The sequence below is a fragment of the Thalassophryne amazonica genome, chromosome 4 (assembly GCF_902500255.1).
Source record: "Thalassophryne amazonica chromosome 4, fThaAma1.1, whole genome shotgun sequence".
Lineage (NCBI taxonomy): Eukaryota > Metazoa > Chordata > Actinopteri > Batrachoidiformes > Batrachoididae > Thalassophryne > Thalassophryne amazonica.
This window is the reverse complement of record NC_047106.1, coordinates 30,150,248-30,171,812: the sequence shown is the minus strand read 5'-3', so window position 1 is coordinate 30,171,812 and position 21,565 is coordinate 30,150,248. Positions and strand designations below refer to the sequence as shown.

Genomic DNA, 21,565 nt, shown 5'->3' with positions numbered 1-21,565 from the left:
TGATGTAATCACACGTGATTCAAATCCATATGGTTTTTGAAAAAAATGTCCGTTACTTTTATCATAGACCTCATATTATATATATATATATATATATATACATATATATATATATATACATATACACATATATATATATATATACATACACACACACACACACACACACACACACACCAGTGATGATTGATGGTCGAACCCTCCTCGCTTATGGAACTGGATTCTTCAACAAAATCACAACATGTTGGAAAAAAAAAAACATTACAGTAATGGCACTAAATTAGATGTAAATGTTTGTTGTCTTGCTGACTAGGTGTTTTTCTGTCAGAAGTTAATACTTTAAAGCAGAGCATGGAGTTAGCTAGCTCGCTAGTTAGCAGCCAGCTAGTTCACTGTGTCTGCATACATGAGACAACGATGTTACTTTAACACAAGTTTAGACTCAAAATCTTTGTTAAAGTGTGCTTCCCACCAATGGGATAAGTAACGTTAAATGGTACTTTCAAGCAAACTACAGACTAAAGTCAAAAACACTTACCATCCGTCGCTTCCAACAAAGCCGTGGATGAGTCGCGGTCATCCTGCCTTTTCTCATTTCGCTTCATTCACCTCTGTATTCTCTCCTCCGCCACCAAACACCAACGTCCGCAACTCTTCCACGGACCAGTGCGAGTAAAAAACAAAACAAAACAAAAACAACAAAAAAAAAACTCGCTGTGAAACGAAAGAAAAACCCGGTTTCTGTAATACCGCTGTGACTATTTAAAAATGGCAGGTTTTGATTCTCGTCTAGAGTCGAGCTAAGCAGTGCAGAGTAGTGCTACTTTTGTGAAGTAGAAAAGCGACATTAATGGACTTTTTGTAGATTAGCCAATGAAAGAAAAAGGGGGGAAAAAAAAAAACAGACTGAGGCCAACTTCACAATTTTGGCTCCATGTGTATATATAGGGGACATTCATAATGAATATTTTGAGAGCTGGTTACTATTAAAAACTAAGATGAATTCATACAATTTTTCTTCTGGTCACATGACCGTTTGTGACCTTGAAAGAGTCAAACTCAAGATCAAAACTGTTCATCTTAAACTGTTTGGAGCCAATATGGATTAAAAAGAGGAGGGGTTTGTGTTAGACAAGGATAAAGTGGTTAAATGTTGGACAGGATTGATCAAATGACAAAGCCAAACAGAAGCTTGTACGGTATCTGATAACAGTCTGATAACTAGGCAGGTTAGAAATAAATAGGTTGTCACATGCTGACTTTCAAAATATATAATCAGATTTGACCTTGACTGAAAAATAAGGATCATGGTCACTAAAACTTTGAATGTGTATGTTAGCTAAATGGTTATGTTAAACATGCACAGGACGTCATATGTGGGTTTTCAAAATATACCCATGGATCTGACCTTGAAGGATACAATCAAATATTCAAGCTTTGACTGTTTATTGTGGCTCAACAGTGCCAGACATACATATGAAGTCATATGTGGACATACAGTATAGAATTTCTAATTTGACCTTGAGTGACCTTGGACATATTCAAGGTGAGACCAAGTTGCTGTATTGATGCAGAATATACTATACACAATATCCCTAGGGAAGCACGGCGGCTTAGTGCTTACCACTGCTGTCAGACAGCAAAAATGTCCTGGGATGGGTTCTCACCGGGTGCGGTCTGTGTGGAGTTTACATATTCTCCCCGTGTCTGCATGGGTTTCCTCCCACTATCAAAAGCATGCTTATATTTACACAGAGGCAGCATCTCTAAATCTGGTACAGTTTTTAAAGTTCACAGCCCATCTTTCGGTACACGTAAAATGTTGTGGCTTTTCGGTTTCACAGTTTCACACCCCTAATTTCAGTGGGTGACAACATGCCTGTAACAGGCAGGCTCCTGGTGTGTGGTGTGTGTGTGTGTGTGTGTGTGCGCGCGTGATAGAGAGAAAGGACAATGTTTGCAAAGCCTGGAGTTCACACGAGAAAAGAGCTTCATTGTAAAAAGCAGATCTAATCAGCAGAAACACACAAAGGTACATCTATCGAACATGCACATACAGATATCAGATCTTCCGTTCCACGTGTGACTGCATTCATCTGGACAGACACAGCAGGACAGCACATTTCTCCCCAGGAAAACTTTTAAAAACAGATGGCGTCACATAAAATTAATGGCCTGATTCAACAGCTGACCTTGGCTGCTGCAATGAGCAGCCTGGCTCTGGGCCTGAAGCAGGTGCTGTTGTTCCGACCGGTGCCAGGTGATCTTTATCACACAGGCTAAATCAGTGGCCTGCAACCACTGTTGATAACAGCACCCTGCTTGTATGCTTTCGTTCTATCGAAAGGACTAATGGCACAGAAAGATGCTGAACTGAAAATCTGTTAGCAGCTGGGTTCTCGATTATAGGCTGTAGGCTCTGGGCTACAGCTGGCATGATACATTCTTTGTCTGTACCAAAACTACAACACTACAAATTTCCACAGGCTTCAGGTAGAACAGGAAACACCGAAATGTATACTTCTGTCAAGATTCAATGATGCCTCCCCACAGTATGATGCTACCACCACCATGCTTCACTGTAGGGACGGTACTGGCTAGGTGATGAGCAGTACCTGGTTCCCTCCAAACATGGCGCCGGGCATTCACATCAAAGAGTTCAATCTTTGTTTCATCAGACCAGAGAATTTGTTTCTCATGGTCTGAGAGTCCTTCAGGTACCTTTTGGCAAACTCCAGGTGAGCTGCCATGTGCCTTTTACTAAGGAGTGGCTTCAGTCTGGCCACTCTACCATACAAGCCTGACTTATTAGAACAACAATAAATAAATAAGGTATCATGTTTTACTAGATCCAGAAAAACTTGGTTCTCCACAAAAATCTAACATTTTTATTCAAATTTGGAATTAAAGATTTGTGCGAAGATTCAATGCACAAATCTACGCAGATGATGTGGTCATTTTTACTCACGGAAATAATGTGAAAGACATCTCCTCAAAACTCACAGATGTGCTACACAATATACAACACTGGTTAAATGACACTTGCCTACAGCTGAATACAAAAACAGTATGTATGATATTTAGCAAACATCCCACTGATTGGAAGGTCCAACGTGTTCTTTGACGGGGAGGAGTTGGAGCTGGTATCTCAATTTCAATATCTTGGAATTATCCTGGGCCTTCAAAAAACACATTAAAAAAAAAAAAAGTCAAAAACACAGTAAATTTTAATTTACTAAATTTTAACAATATGTCCCTCTCTAACAATTAATGCAGCTAAAATGTACCTCTTTGCATGTTTTTTTTCCACAGTGCCGACTGTTTCACTAACTGAGCATGTGCAGGCACATCAGTATTAAAATCCATAGAGCAGCTGTATAACAGAGCAGTTAAGATATATGATAGACAATCTAACTCTTATCATCACTGTAAGGTTCTGGAAAAGCATACGTTTCTAGACTTTGAAAATCTGAAGGTATTCAAATATGCCTGCTTCATATAAATGTTTAAATGGACCAGCACCAACTCCTGTTAAAGAAGTGATACACATAAAAAGATTCACAGGGTATGGTACAAGATCTGACACAAGAGGTGACTGTGAGATTACTCATAGAATGACCACCTTTGGTCAGAACGTGTTATCCATTAAAGATGGGCAAGCTTGGAACAACCTCCCAGTCACAATCAGGGAGAGCACCACTTTCAGGACTTTCAAAGGACAATTGAAAGCTTGGTTACTGGCAAATCAGACATGCAACCATCTGTAGCCTAAAACACAATTCAACTGTGGAGGCACCATTCCAGTTTCTTTTCAGTTATATGTACACAATACCTTTGTGTATTTTATTTTATTAAATGGTTCAGTATTCTTTACACAATAACTTGTGTATGAACCCAAGTCCCGAATTCCCAGGTGGCCACTGCCTTCGCTCGTCGGATCCGGTACTGCTGGCGGAAAAGAGCACAAACACACAGGTAGGGATGCGACCGCACCCAGCAGATGGAGAGGGGCGAAGCCGCCTCCACCTCTTGTTACACTGAAGCAGGAAAGGGGAGTACTTATCCAAACACTGGTCTCCAATAGTCCGCTGTCCTGAAAGGTTTATCAAGTATTGTCAAAAACACAGAATATGCTGCAGAGGTGATTACCTTAAACTCAAGGCGATATCTCGGCTGAGGTGGAGACGCTGTCCTGCTGATATACCTCCGTGCTGAGTGCAGTCAGCTGTGTCCAGTAATGGGTGACAGCTGTCACCCTGGCTGCTCTCGTCGGCGGCAGCGCCCTCTGGTGCCTGGAGCCCGCACTCCAGGCAGGGCGCCCTCTGGTGGTGGTGGGGGGCCAGCAGTACCTCCTCTTCAGCGGCCCACACAACAGACATGCTGGCATTTTGTTTCTTGTTGGAAAAAAAGATAAATGTTTAAAAAACATACAGCATTGTTTTCGCCAACAACATGGTCTTGTATAATTAATAAGAAGATGGATTTTATGTAATCAGATTATACAGTCATTTATTATGAGTGATCATCAATAACTGTGTGTTGTCATGCCCCCAAGGTGCTGCTTTTTTTGTTTTAGTTGAAAGATATTTGTGACTTGGTAATTGATTGGATTCTTTCATGAGATGAAAAAACCAAACATTTCACAGTAATGTACGAGGGCTGTCCATAAAGTATAGGTCCTTTTATTTTTTTTTCAAAAACTATATGGATTTCATTCATATGTTTTACGTCAGACATGCATGAACCCTCGTGCGCATGCGTGAGTTTTTCCACGCCTGTTGGTGACGTCATTCGCCTGTGAGCACTCCTTGGTGGAGGAGTCGTCCAGCCCCTCGTCGGAATTCCTTTGTCTGAGAGTTGCTGAGAGACTGGCGCTTTGTTGATCAAAATTTTTTTCTAAACCTGTGAGACACATCGAAGTGGACATGGTTTCGAAAATTAAGCTGGTTTTCAGTGAAAATTTTAACGGCTGATGAGAGATTTTGAGATGACACTGTCGCTTTAAGGACTTCCCCGGTGCGAGACGTCGCGCTGCGCTCTCAGGCGGCGTCATCAGCCTGTGTCAAGCTGAAAACCTCCACATTTCAGGCTCTAGTGATCCAGGACGTTCGTGAGAGAACAGAGAAGTTTCAGAAGAAGTCGGTTTCAGCATTTTATATCCGGATATTCCACTGTTAAGGAGATTTTTTTAATGAAAGACGTCGCGGACGGATCCGCGCAGTGGGGGATGCAGCGACGCCGGAGCGGCGGCACAGAAAAACACCTCCGTGTTGATAAACCTTTGTAAAATCCAGGCTGCTTTTGATGGCTTTCAGTGGAGTGAGTATAATGAGAAATTGTTTAACAGCTGGACATGTTCCAAATTGTCCTTAACCCTTCCAACGGAGGTGTTTTTCCTGTGGCGGAGCGTCGCGGCGGCTGCGTCCCGACGCGCGGACCCATCCGCACGTCTTCTCTCACGACGGTCCTGGATCATAGAGCCTGAAATGTGGAGGTTTTCAGCTTGAAACAGGCTGATGATGCCGCCGGAGAGCGCTGAGCGATGTCTCACACTGTGGGAAGTCCTTAAAGCGACAGTGTCACCTCAAAATCTCTCATCAGCCGTTAAAATTTTCACTGAAAACCAGCTTAATTTTTCGAACCATGTCCACTTCGATGTGTCTCACAGGTTTAGAAAAAATTTTGATCAAACAAAAGCGCCAGTCCTCAGCAACTTCTCAGACAAAGGAATTCCGACGAGGGCTGGACGACTCCTCCCACAAGGAGTGCTCACAGGCGAATGATGTCACCGACAGGCGTGGAAAAACTCACGCCATGCGCACGAGTGGTTCAAGCATGTCTGACGTAAAACATATGAATGAAATCCATATAGTTTTTGAAAAAATAAAAAGGACCTATACTTTATGGACAGACTCGTATGACACTGCAACTATATTAATGGAGAAATAAAATCAAATTACATTGTTAAAAAAAATTAGAAATTGGTGCAAAATAAATTCAGCTGGTCAGCACAGTGGTTTAGTGGTTAGCACTGACTGACTCACAGTGAGAAGGTACCAGGTTCACTTCTAAATTGTCCTTTTCTATGGAGTGTGCATGTTCTCCTCGTTATCTGTGTGGGTTCGCTCCAGGGCTCTGGCTTCCTCGCACTTCCAAAGACATGCATTTTAGCAGTTGCTGAGCAGGTGTTGTGTGAGGAGAGAATGAATAAGTTCTCTGTCTGTATGTGTCACTCCTGTGACAGACTGGGATTAATTTTTTGATGATGCAACACCAGGTGAGGTTTCAATTTTGAAGACCAGTTCTTTCAAGAGTAGGCTAGCAGAGGACTTTATTGATGGGTTAATTTCAAGAAGACCTTTTGTTTAGGCATGGCAACAGGAAGTGGCAAAGTTAGTACTTTCGGCCTCTCCCTTTTTCACTTGGGGTCACCAGAGCAGCTCCGAATGGATCTGCATGTTTATTTGGCATATGTTTTTCATGGGATGCACTTCCTGGCAGCTCCACATCACATGGACAGTGGGCAGTGATGGCCTTGAACTGGGAACCCTTGTGCTCTAGAAACAAGCATAACCAGTTGGTCACGGCAACAGAATCAGGTCTGCCAAATAAACAAACGAACAAAACAAATTTTAAAGATGACAACACTTTCTTCCCATATGTGGAAAAGGTTATTAATTTGTTTTTGTTTGGTTGGGTTTTGCTGTTTGGTAGACAAAAATCAGTTTTGGCATAAAACAGATACCATGTCCATTTTGTGCCAAACAGGGACAACAATGGTGTCAAAAGGCTATGTCTTGCTTCAGTTTGTTCAACAATTCTGAATCCTAGTGGTTTTAACAGTTTACACATTTATCACTGTCACAAACGTAAATCCACAGAGCTGGCTTGAATGAAATAACCATTTTGTGAAAAATGTGTACTGTAACTTGAAGTGAAAGCCTCCATCTGCCAAAAAATGATTTTATCCTCAATGCTGAATCTAAGTGCCTAAACGTGAACTCGTCCTCCAGAAATTATAAAAGGTTTTTTTTTTCTCTTTTTTTCACAATTTGTGTGTGTGATTATATTTTAAGACTTTTTATTACATATTGTTCTTATATAAGCATGTCTCATTTTTGTTTCAGAGCAGAAATAACACTCTTATTGTGATGAATCAGTAGTCAGTGTCCGTTAGTCATATGTGTACATAAAAATTGCCAAATGAAACCTGTAAGCTACAGTCTTCCTCAGTACTGGTCTGCAGTACATACACCCCCCCCCCCCCCCCCCCTTAAATCATGATTTAAATCACCGTAAAAAAATAAATAAATAAATAAATCAAAAAGCTCATCAAAAATTTTTTTTTTTCAGAAATTAGTACTTAAACCCCTTAACGCCCATCGTCGCATATATGCTACAATCTCTGACTCAAATATGCAACTTACCGAATTGACCTGTATGCCTGTTGTCGCAAATTTGGCAACATACCATCATTATTATTATAACATAAAAGTCATTACCAGAATACCCAATATTACTATCTAGTTTTTGTGCAAAAGTGAAATTAATAATCTCAACATTATTTACCATCTACTTAAAGGCAAAAACACACACAAAACATTTTTTATATACAGCTATATAAATTCGGGCATTAAGGGGTTAAAACATCACTGAAATATGAAATCAGTACCATTAATTAATGGTAATTATGGATACTTGGACAAATGATGACAGAATTCATTCATTCATTCATCTTCTATCGCTTTGTCCAATTAAGGGTCGCGGGGGGGGCTGGAGCCTATCTCAAGTTTATTTCCTGGTAAGATCACAGGTGGTCTAACTAAAGGATTATCTCCAGCAGGGTCATGTTCAGTCATGCATGAATGGAGGTTTCATCTTCCACTGCTTCGTATGATAAGAAGGAAGCCTGAAAGTTGCAGCCTGAACATTCCATATAGCTAAGTAAGTACCAAAATAGGACTAAAATGCTTTTAAATATTGAACAATACATTTTCCAAACCAAGAATTTCCATTCAGATAATGGAACATGTTAGTTGTAGTCATTATATTAGCATGGAATAACCTTGTACATGCCCACCATTATGCTTGACCCAACGCTTTACTCTTCCTTTTTAGATATTTAGAAGCACCTTTGTATACTGGCATAGTTCTACCTTAGAACTGGAATATAATATATAAGATATACCTTACTGAATTTTCATGTCAATAAAGTATCGCCTCATTTAGAAGAGTAAAATAAACAAAAATGAAGACAGTGTATTTACATCAATAATGGTAAAAAAAAAAAAAAAATCATGCCCCTCCCCTTTAGATATTTGCCTGCTCCAACAAACCAGGTTCAAATAAACAAGTGGGGCAGGGAGACACTCAAGACCAGGACTGAGAAACACGGAACTCATTCATTCAACATAAATGGTGTCTACAAAAACAAATAGTGTCCACTGTAATCTGTATTTCAAATTCACAAAAGTTTGGGAGCATTTTAACCAAATTAAAGAATAAAATGTGCAATGCAAAATCTGCAAGGCAGAACTGCCTTCCACGGCAGTACAACGGCAATGCAGGAGCATCTGAGAAAGAAGTACGCTGTGGCTGATTCAGATGAAGAGGAACAGTCCTCTAAGTATAACTGGCTAGTTAACCACTCACGTTATTGTCTATAGTGAGCTACTTATAGTGATAGCTGTAAATGTTAACATTAACAATGATGATTTTATTAGCCTCATTAGCACATATGGTATGTGTTTGCTGTAAAGTTATAACAGCGATGTCATGCTTGAGTAGGAAATGTGATAACACTAATATTTTATAACGCTATGGTACAGTGCTAAAATGGAAGACTTTACCAAGCCAACAACTTGCACACCTCAGCAAGGAAACACCTTGACTGAAGCAATCTTGAACATGTTGGTGACTGACATGAGACCCCAGTCCATGGTTGGTGATCAAGATTTCAATTGTCTTTGTATTTTAGTTAGCACATACCTTAAACACTTCAAGCTTGAAGCCAATGATGGTTATACAAGAGCAGCTGCAAGCTGGTGCGACAAGCCACAATTTATGTATGATCCAATTCGTTGACTAATCGCAAAAATAATCAATGACGAGTCGATTATCAAAATAATCGTTTGTGGCAGCCCTAGTTACAGCCTTATTCTCAAAATTCTACACACAATACCTCATAATGAGGTGATTTTTTTTGTTATTGAGATTTTTACAAATTTTTAAAAGATATAAAACCTAAGAAATGTTATGTACATAAGTATTCACAGCGTTTGCCATGAAGCTCAAAATTGAGCTCAGGTTCATCCCGTTTCCACTAATCATCCTTGAGATATTTCTACAGCTTAAATGGAGTCCACCTGGGGTAAATTCAGTTGATTGGACATGATTTGGAAAGGCACACACCTGTCTACATATAGGTCCCACAGTTAACAGTGCTTGTCAGAGCACAAACCAACCATGAACTCAAATCTGGGGAAGGGTACAGAAACAATTCTGCTGCTTTGAAGGTCCCAATGAGCACAGTGGCCTCCATCATCCATAAATGGAAGAAGTTCAGATCCACCAGGAGCTGGCCCCCATCTAAACTGAGCGCTCGGTAGAGAATGGACTGAGTCAGTGAGGTGACCAAGAACCCGATGGACACTCTGTCAGAGCTCCAGCATTCCTCTGTGGCAAGAGGAGAACCTTCCGGAAGGACAACCATCTCTGCAATAATCCACCAATCAGGCCTGTATGGTAGAGTGGCCAGATGGAAGCCAATCCTTAGTAAAAGGCACATGGCAGCCAAAACAGTTTGCCAAAATGCACCTGAAGGACTCTCAGGCCATGAGAAACAAAATTTTCTGGTCTGATGAGACAAAGATTGAACTCATTGGCATGAATGGCAGGTGTCATGTTTGGAGGAAACCAGCTAACATCCCTACAGTGAAGCATGGTGGTGGCAGCATCATGATGTTTGGATGTTTTTCAGTGACAGGAAGTGGGAAACTGGTAAGGAAAGAGTAAGGGAAAGATGAATGCAGCAATATACAGAGACAACCTGGATGAAAACCTGCTCCAGAGCGCTCTTGACCTCAGACTGGAGCGACGGTTCATCTTTCAGTAGGACAATCACCCTAAGCACACAGCCAAGATATCAAAAGAGTGGCTTCAGGACAACTCTGTGAACATCGCTGAGTGGCCCAGCCAGAGCCCAGACCTGAATCCAATCTGAAAATGGCTGTGCACAGACGCTCCCCATCCAACCTGATGGAGCTTGAGAGGTGCTGCAAAGAGGAATGGACAAAACTGCCCAAAGATAGGTGCACCAAGCGTGTGGCATCATATTCAAGAAGACGTGAGGCTGTAATTGCTGTCAAAGGTCCACCCACAAAGTATTGAGCAGTGGCTGTGAATACTTAAATAATAATAATAATAAATTTGCAAAAAAATTAATAGGATGCCGTTTCAGGGCCACATTGATTTTTTTTTATTTTTTTTTTAAAGACTGAGAATAAAGTTGTAATATTACGAGAATAAAGTAATTAAAAAAGAGGCGATTTTGGGAGCTATTAATCACAACTACAGGTGAAGTCTGTGTAGTTCTTACTCCGGAATGATGAGCAAACCTTGCAATACAATAGAACACTATCCTTTTGTGACCATTAAGAGAAACTGGATCATACATGACAGGAATCAAACGATCATTTCAGCAACGTTTGCCCATTTGATCTCTGACTCCTCCAAGGTCAAGGTCGTTGGAGTCAAAGATCAAAATGTGACTTTAAACTTGGCACACATATGTATTTTTAAGTGTTTCATTCTGATTTTCTTACACCTTCGTGGGTTCTGGAACAGACCAGGTCAGGTCAAATTTGCTAATGGCTAGTCAGTGGGTCAAGGTCATTGGGGTCAAAGATTTCACTTCAACTTGCACCAAATTTGAGACACATATGGAAGCGGGTTCTGGAATTGACCAGGAAGGTCAAATATGTAAAAGGTCAATTACTGAGACCAAGGTCATGTCTGCTTATCTGTTTGCTGTCTTACTCCTGCCAGGTCCTTTTGCTGATTTCTACCAAACTTGGTATGTGAATGAAGGTTAACCCCAAAATGCCAGCGACCATCTTAGAAATGTCACCCCTTTGAGTCTGGTCTGCTTGAGGTTTCTTCCTAAGAGGGAATTTTTCCTTACCACTGTTGCTCTGGGGTTAGTCACGTCAGACCTTACTTGTGTGAAGCGCCTTGAGGCAACTCTGGTGTGATTTGGCGCTATATAAATGCAAATAAATTGAAAAAAAAAAACTGAAACTGATAGAAATCTCTCTGCTTCCCTGTTGACTTACTGCTGGTGAACTAATGCCTCAGAAGCAGTTATTTCCGTCTGATTCTGTTTTTCTCCCTGTCCGAGATACTGCTGAGACGTTCAACAGATGTTGGGCCTGCACCTCAGGGTGCCAGATTGACCTCAGGATGCTATGCCTGTTGCATCAATGACTGGATGCCCTACCTGGTTGGTACCTACCGGTTATGGAATTGGGCACACATAGATTAAAGAGCCAAGATGGACTGCTATTTCATTTCAATTAAGGACTCTGTTTTTGGTTGCTCTTCTGTTTTCCATTTCTTCCATTTGTTAAGAACTTGTAAAAACCTTGTAACTCTTAGAGGGATTACCCACTGCTTAGGCCATTCTGAGTCTGGTCTGCTTGAGGTTTCTTTCTCATTATCACCAAAGGGAGTTTTTTTTCCTTACCACTGCTGCCTGCGTGCTTGCTCAGGGGGATTGGTAAGGTTAGATCTTACTCGTGTGAAGCCCCTCAAGGCAGCATTGTTGTGATTTGGTGTTATAACAAATAAAATAAATTTGGTAAAATAAAGAAATAAATAAAATAAAAGCCTATATAAAGTGAAATCCTGATCACCTCTAAAATTCCGTGGAGTCTTCCATGTCCTAATATCTTTTTGTGAGAATCTGAAGTAGTTTGATGTAATCCTTAAAAGCCTGTAAAGTGAAACTTGATCCAGAGTCCAGATCACCTCAAAAATTTAAGGGAGCCTTCCATGGAGTAACATCTATCTTTGGTGCAAATTTGGTGAGGTAGTTTTGATGTAATTCTTCAAAGCCTATATAAAGTGAAATCTTGATCCAGAATCCGGATCACCTCCAAAATTTGATGGAGTCTTCCATGGCCTAATATCTACAAATTTCGTCAAAATCCATGCAGTAGTTTTGACGTAATCCTGCTAACAGACAGACAGACAAATAAATGCAGATGATTTTATTATGTCCTCACTGCAGATTGTTAATGTTCTGCAACACATCTCTATACGGAGTATTTCCTTACTCCGGCTGAAACATTTCCATATGGCTTTCAAATGCTACTGGACCACAACACTTTTGATGAAGTCATTCTCTCAATTTTGCTAAAGAGAATTGAAAATTCTCTTGGTGTCAAACTGATGATGCTCAGAGTTTTAATTGCAACTCAGACATATCAATCAATCAATCAACTTTTTTCTTGTATAGCGCCAAATCACAACAAACAGTTGCCCCAAGGCGCACATATGATCACATGACACCTGTTTCTGTAAACATGAGAGCTGATTTTTGGGGTTTGTTTGTTGTTTTGTTTTTGTTTTTTACTTACTTTTTAACTACATAAGGGCTTCCTCAGGAAGTCCCAAAGTTTTTTTTAAGCCTGCTTCACTCACATGCTTTTTATTTGTTTATTTATTTATTTATTTATTTGAACTATTGGACTGATTGAGACTCATGATGTCTGGCGAGAACACAAAGGAACAAGAGGCTATGAGTGTGTACCCCATAACCCTCAGTGGCCCAGTGCCTTGGGGCTTCAGGCTGCAGGGTGGCAAGGGCTTCAGCATGCCCTTCACTGTGTCAAGGCTGACCCCAGGCGGGAAAGCAGCTCAGAACAGAATTGGGGTAGGTGACTGAGTTGTGTCTATTGGTGATGCCGTTGGAGAGGACATGACCCATGTTGAGGTGTAAACAAGATCAGAACAGCAACAGACTCCCTCACCCTCAGCAAAGCTTTTAAAAGGGGTAGTGACCAGAAGGATTCAGTTGTCCTGGCTTCTGTTCAGCCAAAGTACTCGTTTGCCTCCAGCACAACCATTAACAAGATGGCAAGGTCTTTTACATCAGGTGGTGGTAGTGCCAACTCAGGATCTGCTATTAAACACATGGCCTACTCACCTAAGCTTAGTGCAGGGCCATGTCAGTGTGCAGCAGCCACAGAATGGCCTTGAGCCAAGTCTTTCACCTGCCAGGGCCCAGGCAGCAGATAAACCAGATGCTTCTAAGACTGCAGGAGGCAGCGCAGCTCCTTTCTGCCAACCCTTTCTGACCCCAGTTTCGCAGACCGTTTTGGTCCAGATAAGACCAACATCGTCCTGACCCAGCACCAGCAGGCGGTCAGGCCGATGCCTGTGGAGAGTCGCAGTTCTATCCTGCAGGCAGCACAGCAGCCACCTGAAGACAGCGGTCCTTGAGGAGGGTGGCTTTTTTTGAGTAAAGAGTCTCCGTCTACTGTACCAAGTGTCACGATAACAGATACGCCCCAACCTGTGCCAAGTGCAAAAAGAAGATCTCAGGGGAAATCATGCATGCACTGAAGACGACCAACCAAGTTTTTTACATGAAGGAGGGTGAACCCTACTGTGAGAGAGACTACGAGAAGATGTTTGGCACGAAGTGCCATGGCTGTGACTTTAAGATTAATGCCGGCGATCGTTTCTGGAGGCTCTGGGGTACAGCTGGCATGATACGTGCTTCGTCTGTGCCATGGAGGGGAAGACATTCTACTCCAAAAAGGATAAGTCACTGTGCAAGGGCCATGCCTTTGCTCCAGTGTGAGCGTGAGCTCGCTTCATCTTCTGATAAAACACCCGTTTTTTCTACCACACTAAAATGTCAAAATTCACACAACATGAAAAACAGAATAAATTGAATTAAAAGATTAAAAAGCACAAGAATAAAACATAAAAAGTAAAAAGAATAAAAAACACAAAATAAAATACTAATGATAAAACAGGGAAAATAGATGGGTCTTTAATCGAGACTTAAAAATCTCCACAGAATCCAACTGCTGTAACTCCGCAGGGAGATCATTCCACAGAGCCGGGCGCAATAAGGCTCTGTGACCCGCAGACTTTTTATTCAACCCAGGAACCCACAGCAGTCCTGCACCCTGCAAACGCAAAGCCCGTGCCGCCACTTCGGGATCAACCAGGTCAGCCAGGTAGGGAGGTGCCAGTCCGTGAACAATTTTATAGGCCAGTAATAGCACCTTAAAATCTGATCTCAGAGAGACAAGAAGCCAATGAAGGGATGCCAGAACTAATAGTTAAACCACTTTATTTCTTATTACCATTGTACCACAGATATGGAAGATGGTCACAGTTACCCCAATTTTTAAGGGGGGGTGACAAAAATAATATTAATAACTACAGACCAATTAGCATACTGTCAGTCTTTTCTAAAGTCCTTGAAAAGTGGGTTACCAAGCAACTGATTCAACATCTACAAAGTGGCCAAACTACTCTGCATCCCATGCAATTTGGTTTTCGTACCTACCATTCAACTGAGACTGCCATAACAATGTTCATGGAAAAAGTGAAAAGTCTTTTGGATAAAAACAATTGTGTAGGAGCAGTTTTCTTAGATTTGCGCAAAGCATTTGATCTAGTGAATATTTTATTATTAAAGTTGCAATCTTTTAATTTTTCTGAGCATGCCATAAAATGGATGGCATCTTATTTATCAAATAGAAAACAAGCCACCATGGTAAATGGTATTAAATCCCCCTACTTAGATTGTGCACTAGGAGTCCCCCAAGGATCTATCTTGGGGCCCAGTTTATTTTCATTATTCATTAATGACCTACCAAGTGTTTGTGGACATATAACTTTACGCTGATGATACAGTAATCTACACAAGTGCAAGATCACTTGAGGCAGCAGCTCAAACTCTTACATCAGCCCTAAAGTATATTTCAAATTGGCTTAACGGATCATGTCTTAAATTAAACATACAGAAAACTGTCTGTATGTATTTTTCAAAAAAGACTTCCAATATAGAGCGCTCCCATGTGTACACTGGAGATGATGAACTGCAGTTAGTTAAAGAATTCAAATATTTGGGAGTGTTGCTGGACTCGACACTCTCCTTTAAAAATCATATTAAAATGATAACTAATATAATCAAATACAATGTGTTTAACTTCAACCAAATAAGGAGGTCAATGACAGATCAAGCAGCTATGTTGTTCTTGCACTGTACAATTTTTTTCTCATGTAGGTTACTGCATAACCAGCTGGTCTCTCACAGGTGTGACAATTTTAAAACCGATTGAAAGGCTTTATAAAAGAGCACTGAAAATTTTAGATAAAAGACCATTTTCATATAATCACTGCAAAATTTTAACAAAGTATAACTTATTTAGTTTTGAAAATTTTATAAAATTTAAAAATGCTTGTCTAATATATAAAATTTTACATGGGTTGGCCCCTCCACGTCTTACAAACTATATTAAATATAGAACAGTTGGTCCGAGGGTCACCAGGGTTATGAGTAGAGGGAACTGTGAAGTGTCTGTGCGAAAAACAGCTTTTGCACAAAATGGTCTGTCCTACAAAGGCAGTGCCCAATGGAACGCTTTGCCAACTACAGTGAGAGAGGCTCCAAGCATTAAAGCCTTCAAAAGTCACTTAAAGGAGTGGCTCAAATCAAATAAAAAATGTGAGCATTATGAACTCAATTGTAGAAACTAAGAAGAACTGTAGGGAATGTGCAATGCACTACAGCACTTTATAAATTATTGTTTTTAAAGTTATGGTTTTTAAAATATATAAATGTATGAAATTAGACTTGCAGTTTTAATTAACTTATTCTAATTGAATTGTACATAGTTTTTTTTTTTTTTAAACTGTGTGTCCTCCTTTGACTGAATTTGTGCAAGCTAACCTTCATGCTCAGATCATGTCAGTGTCCTTTTGTTTCCTGTTTTTTGTCTAGTCAGTGTCTTGTTGTAGTAGTTGGTGACCCCTGTGTAATGTAGTTTGTTGTATTGTAAGCTCCTGTGATGTTTGTGTGTTTTTACTGTAAATTGTTTAATTCTTATAGTCTTTCAGGGACTACAGATGGAAATTAGCCCATGGCTATAATCTGACATATTTACACTTTGTGTTCATTAATATTTGTCCCTTTTAAATAAATAAATGAAAATGAAATGAAATTACTGTAAGCTCTTGCATACTTGTTTAATGACATCACTGACTTTTATTGTCATATTTAATGAGTTACACAAAAAAGAATTCTTGCGGTTCTGCTCGCTGTGTCCCCGTTCAGTCTGAACAGAGTTGAAGTGTCTTGAGAGTGGACGAGCCACGGATAATCCTGCGTACGGAGTGCACCGTACCTCGGTTCAATCACTGGCTCTCTTTGCAGTACCCGTCCATGTAACAGGGTGTCCAGCAATGCAAAGCCATTTTTGATCCACTCGACCCCCTGAGCCTCTTCATGTAAACGCTTTAGCTCTAGCGAACAAGAACCCGTACTTCAGTTAATAAGTGTAATTTGACTTGAGGGGAAGTGATGGTCTAGTAGTTAAGCGTTGGGCTTGAGACTAGAGGATCCTTGGTTCAAATCCCAGCCTGACCGGAAAATCACTAAGGGCCCTTGGGCAAGGTCCTTAGTCCCCTAGTTGCTCCCGGTGTTTAATGAGTGCCTTGTATGGCAGCACCCTAACATCGGGATGAATGTGAGGCATTATTGTAAAGCACTTTGAGCATGTGATGCAGATGGAAAAAAAACGCTATATAAATGCAGTCCATTTACATTTATCTGCCCATATCTGTGGTACATGCAGGGAAACTGTTTTTGGTCCTGTTCATCAGTGTGTGAACAAAATAGGTCCAAGAATTTTGATTTGGACAACACTTAAGGCACTTTTCTACTACACAGAAGTAGCACTACTCGGCTCTACATTTGGTTCCAGGCATGTCCTTTTCTACTACAAATAGTACCTCTTCAACATGGGCAGGGTCAGCAGAGCAAACTGCAGTGATGACGTTTTATACGCGACACAAACAAACAATGGCGGACTCCGCATGTTTGCTGCTCTGTGAGTTTTTAAGAGAAAGTTGCTGGCAATGAGACGAAACACACTTGAAAAGTACAGAAGACTGGGAATTCATACAACAATATGAAGATGAGAAGATACGAGCTGCGAGAGATGAAGAGACAAAGCATGACGGTAAGCTAATCTTTACTTCGTAAATAAGTAATAACTGCAGGCTGTCGCTATTAAGTATTAAAATTGTGGTTGTCAAAATAAAGCGTAAATTTAGATTAATTACAGTACCTGTCACACCTTCAGTCACACTTTGCTCTGTTTTGATTTGACGTCAATGACTTGGTCTGTAAATGAAGACGCGTTTCTGAGAGCAATAAATGTGTTGGATGTCAATACTTTTTATACTAAAGTAACTTACTTTGATAACTTATTGTTAAATCTCAAACGTGGGAGTTTGTGCGTTTACTGACGTTCATGCACAAAATGTTAATTCAGTTTTAATGACCGTTAATTAACGTTGTCACTGAACTCGAACAGGTTAAAACCCATTAAAAACGTTTCATTTGTTTTTCATCCAGATTTTAATGTTCAATGGACAAATTTAAATAAGAAAAATCACATAAAATAATTATTAAAGGCATCATATTGTGCAGAAAGAATCAGCTTCCAAACTCCCACAATTCTGTTTTTACAGGCATTCTTTATAATATAGCCTTTTATTGTCATTGTACACATACAATGAAATTTGTCTGCATTTAACCCATCCAAATTACAGTTAGACACTTCTCCCAATTTAAGATCAATTTACAGCTTGTTTAATGCCTGCTTGATGTGTAACAGAAATAACCCAGATCCTGTTTACCAGATTATTAAATGCCCCAAACATACACAGATTTTTTTTTAACATACTTGCAATTAAATGATTCATTTCGATTAACTAATCACAAACCCTGTAATCAATTACATTATTTTTTAAATAACAGCACTAATTAAAATATGTATGCTGTATGTGTTTCAGATGGTTTTCTCAGAGACACCACTGCAAAAGTTCATGCCACGGAATGGAATACTTTGGTCATCATTTGCCTACATGTTATATACCATTTATGTTTCATTGTGAATTTTGAATAAACTTTTGTACTTTTTGCTAAAATGTCTCCACTTTTGTGTAACATTAGTTTGATTTGTAAAAGTTACCAAGGTTTACTGATTTAAATTAAATGCTAAGCCGTTTAAGCAAAATCAAGTAGTAAAAAAATAAGTTTTACATTTAATGGGGTCATAAATGTAAATGGAAGTAAACAGACAGTAAAACTGGTTGTTCAAAATATCTGAATTAATTACTTCTGGTTTGGTATAAGTCATCCAGCAGAATTATACACCACAGTACAATAGTTTGTGGTAAAATGTTACATCACATCAAACTCTAAACCTCGTATAGCCAGAATTCCTTGATGTAATGGTGCTATCACTGAAATAACTAAACCTTTTCATCTTAAATACCATTTGCTAAAATCTCAGTTTAGACATGATTATTCCAGCATCTTTGTAAAGATTTAACCAGGTGTAGTGTGCAGTGTCTTCTGGAGTAGCAAACTCCCAAATTAAAATTCTTAAAGAAATGAACCATCATCGTACCAAAACGTCAATGACAAAATGTTTTTTACTGTTGACACAGCCAGAAATGACAAATTATGATACAATCACATAAGTCAAATTGTTTACTGCAACTAAAAGAAGACCAACTGCCAAAAAATCTGTGCAACACAAACTATACAAAAGTTCCATGTGTCTATAGTCCTGGGGTGGGGGCGTAAGACACACGCCCCGGTCATGCATCATGTGGATAAGCTCGCCCAGCACGTCAAGGATTGCCCGATTAAACGCAGCTTCCACCTCCGTTGCTTCTTCGAGGATAAGTCGGGTGTGTCGATCAAACTGAACCCAGTTCAGCTTCAACCTCAACATCGCTGGATGGATAGATTCTCCTGCTGGAACAGGCTCCTTTTTCTCTTGCCTGGACAATAATGAAGGTAGAAATGGGAAGTGATGCACCAAAGCAAGTTTTAAAAAAATTATAATTATATATATATATATATATATATATATATATATATATATATATATAATAAATCCCGCCCCCCCCAAAAAAACTTTCAGTTTCTGTATGATCATTCTCCAGAGTTTCAGTTATCTTGGTCACTTTGGATAAAAGTATTTTCAAAATTATGCTCCAACAAATCACACCATTTGAAAGAACATGACTTTTATGCAAAGCAACTATACAAGGTCTATTAGAAAAGTATCCGACCTTATTATTTTTTTCAAAAACCATATGGATTTGAATCACGTGTGATTGCGTCAGCCAAGCTTGAACCCTCGTGCGCATGCGTGAGTTTTTCCACGCCTGTCGGTTGTGTCATTCGCCTGTGAGCAGGCTTTGAGTGAGGAGTGGTCCAGCCCCCTCAGCGGATTTTCATTGTCAGGAAATGGCGGAATGATTTTGTTTTTTTCCATCAGAATTTTTTCAGAAACTGTTAGAGACTGGCAGCTGGAAACCATTAGAAAAATTTATCTGGCTTTCGGTGAAAATTTTACGGGCTTCACAGAGAATAAGGACTGTTACTACAGCTTTAAGGACGCTCGGCGCGCCGCACTCCGTGCCGCCATCGAGAGCCACAAACCACCGGATCATTTCTAAACGGATGGCTCTGTGGATCCGAGACCGTCGTGTGCACTTTCTCTGGTTATCACAAGAGCTGGACATCAACCATTTTCCGGCAGATTTCACTTTTAACATGAGATTTTGTCATGGAAAGCCGAGCGAGGCTTCGCGCATCACGACCGATTTGCTGATGGAGCGAGACAAAACCACCTCTGTTTTGGTCTCACAGAACGGCTTTGAGATGGCGTTCAGACAGCTGTCGGTGGTTTTTCCATCGAGTGATTATCCGAGAAATTGTGGATGTGCCTGAACATGTCCTGTGAGGCTTCATCACGGTGTTGCTTTGCGCCATGCGGCACCGCCGCGACGTGCGGAATTCCTCCGCACGTCTGTCTCAATGTGCCGAAAAAGTGCTGATGTCCACGTCTTTTCACAATTCCTGTGCTACTCAGACGATGTCCCGGATAAAACACAGCGTCCAATTTGGAAATGAACGGCACATTCCACTGTTACAGGAGTTTTTGTCATGGAAAGAGGAGCGGAGGCTTCGCGCGGTGCCGCATGGCGCACAGCAACGCCGTGATGAAGCCTCACGGAACATGTTCTGGCATGTCCAGGCACATCCACAATTTCTGGTCGTTCAGCCTGTCTATGGCGGCTTCGGAGCGCGGCAGGCCCCACAGCCGCTGGAGGCCATCCTTAAAGTGACAGTAACACTCCTTATTTTCTACCAAGCCCGTAACATTTTCACAGAAAGCCAGATACATTTTTCTAATGGTTTCCAGCTGCCAGTCTCTAACAGTTTCTGAAAAAATTCTGATGGAAAAAAAGCCCAAATCATTCCGCCATTTCCTGACAATGAAAATCCGCAGAGGGGGTGGACCACTCCTCACTCAAAGCCTGCTCACAGGCGAATGACGCAACCGACAGGCGTGGAAAAACTCACGCATGCGCACGAGGGTTCAAGCTTGTCTGATGCAATCACACGTGATTCAAATCCATATGGTTTTTGAAAAAAATCATAAGGTCGGATACTTTTCTAATAGACCTCGTGTATATATATATATATATATATATATATATATATATATATATATATATATATATATATATATATATATATATATATATACACACACACACATACATATACGAGGTCTGCAATGAAAAAAGTGGTCCTTTTTATTTTTTTTTTTAAATAAATTGATTTGATTCATATGTTTTTACGTCAGACAAGCTTGAACCCTCGTGCGCATCCGTGAGTTTTTTCACGCGTGTCGGTGACATCATTTGCCTGTGGGCAGGCCTTGAGTGAGGAGTGCTCCACCCCGCCCTTCGGAATCTCTTTGTCTGAATAGCCGCTGCGGACGGCGCGCGTTGCTTTATTAACATTTTTTCTGGACCTGTGAGGGATATCCGAGTGGACACTATTCGAGAAATTAAGCTGGTTTTCGGTGAAAAGTTTAACGGCTGATGAGAGATTAGGGGGTGTTTCTGTCGCTGTAAGGACTTCCCACGGAGCGGGACGTCGCGCAGCGCTTCCAGGCGCCGTCGTCAGCCTGTTTCGACCTGAAAACATCCTAATTTAAGGCTTAATTCACCCAGAACGTCGTGAGAGAACAGAGAAGATTCAGAAGAGGCCGGCATGAGGACTTTATGCGGACATTCCACTGTTTAAGGACATTTTGTAATGAAAGACGTGCGTGCAAATTCGCAGAGTCGTTTCCGTGACGACTCGGCGAATCTGTGTGCGCCGCGACAGGAAAAACACCTCCGTGTTGAAAACCATTTGTAAAATTCAGGCGGCTTTTGA

General features: G+C 40.6%; 1 protein-coding gene and 1 pseudogene across 1 annotated transcript in view; one reads left to right on the top strand and one right to left on the bottom strand.

Annotated features, from left to right (window-relative positions):
• The window catches only part of sik2b (salt-inducible kinase 2b), a 198,607-nt gene that overhangs the window by 153,557 nt on the left and 23,485 nt on the right, over positions 1-21,565 (bottom strand).
• LOC117509583 lies at positions 12,661-13,867 on the top strand (annotated as a pseudogene).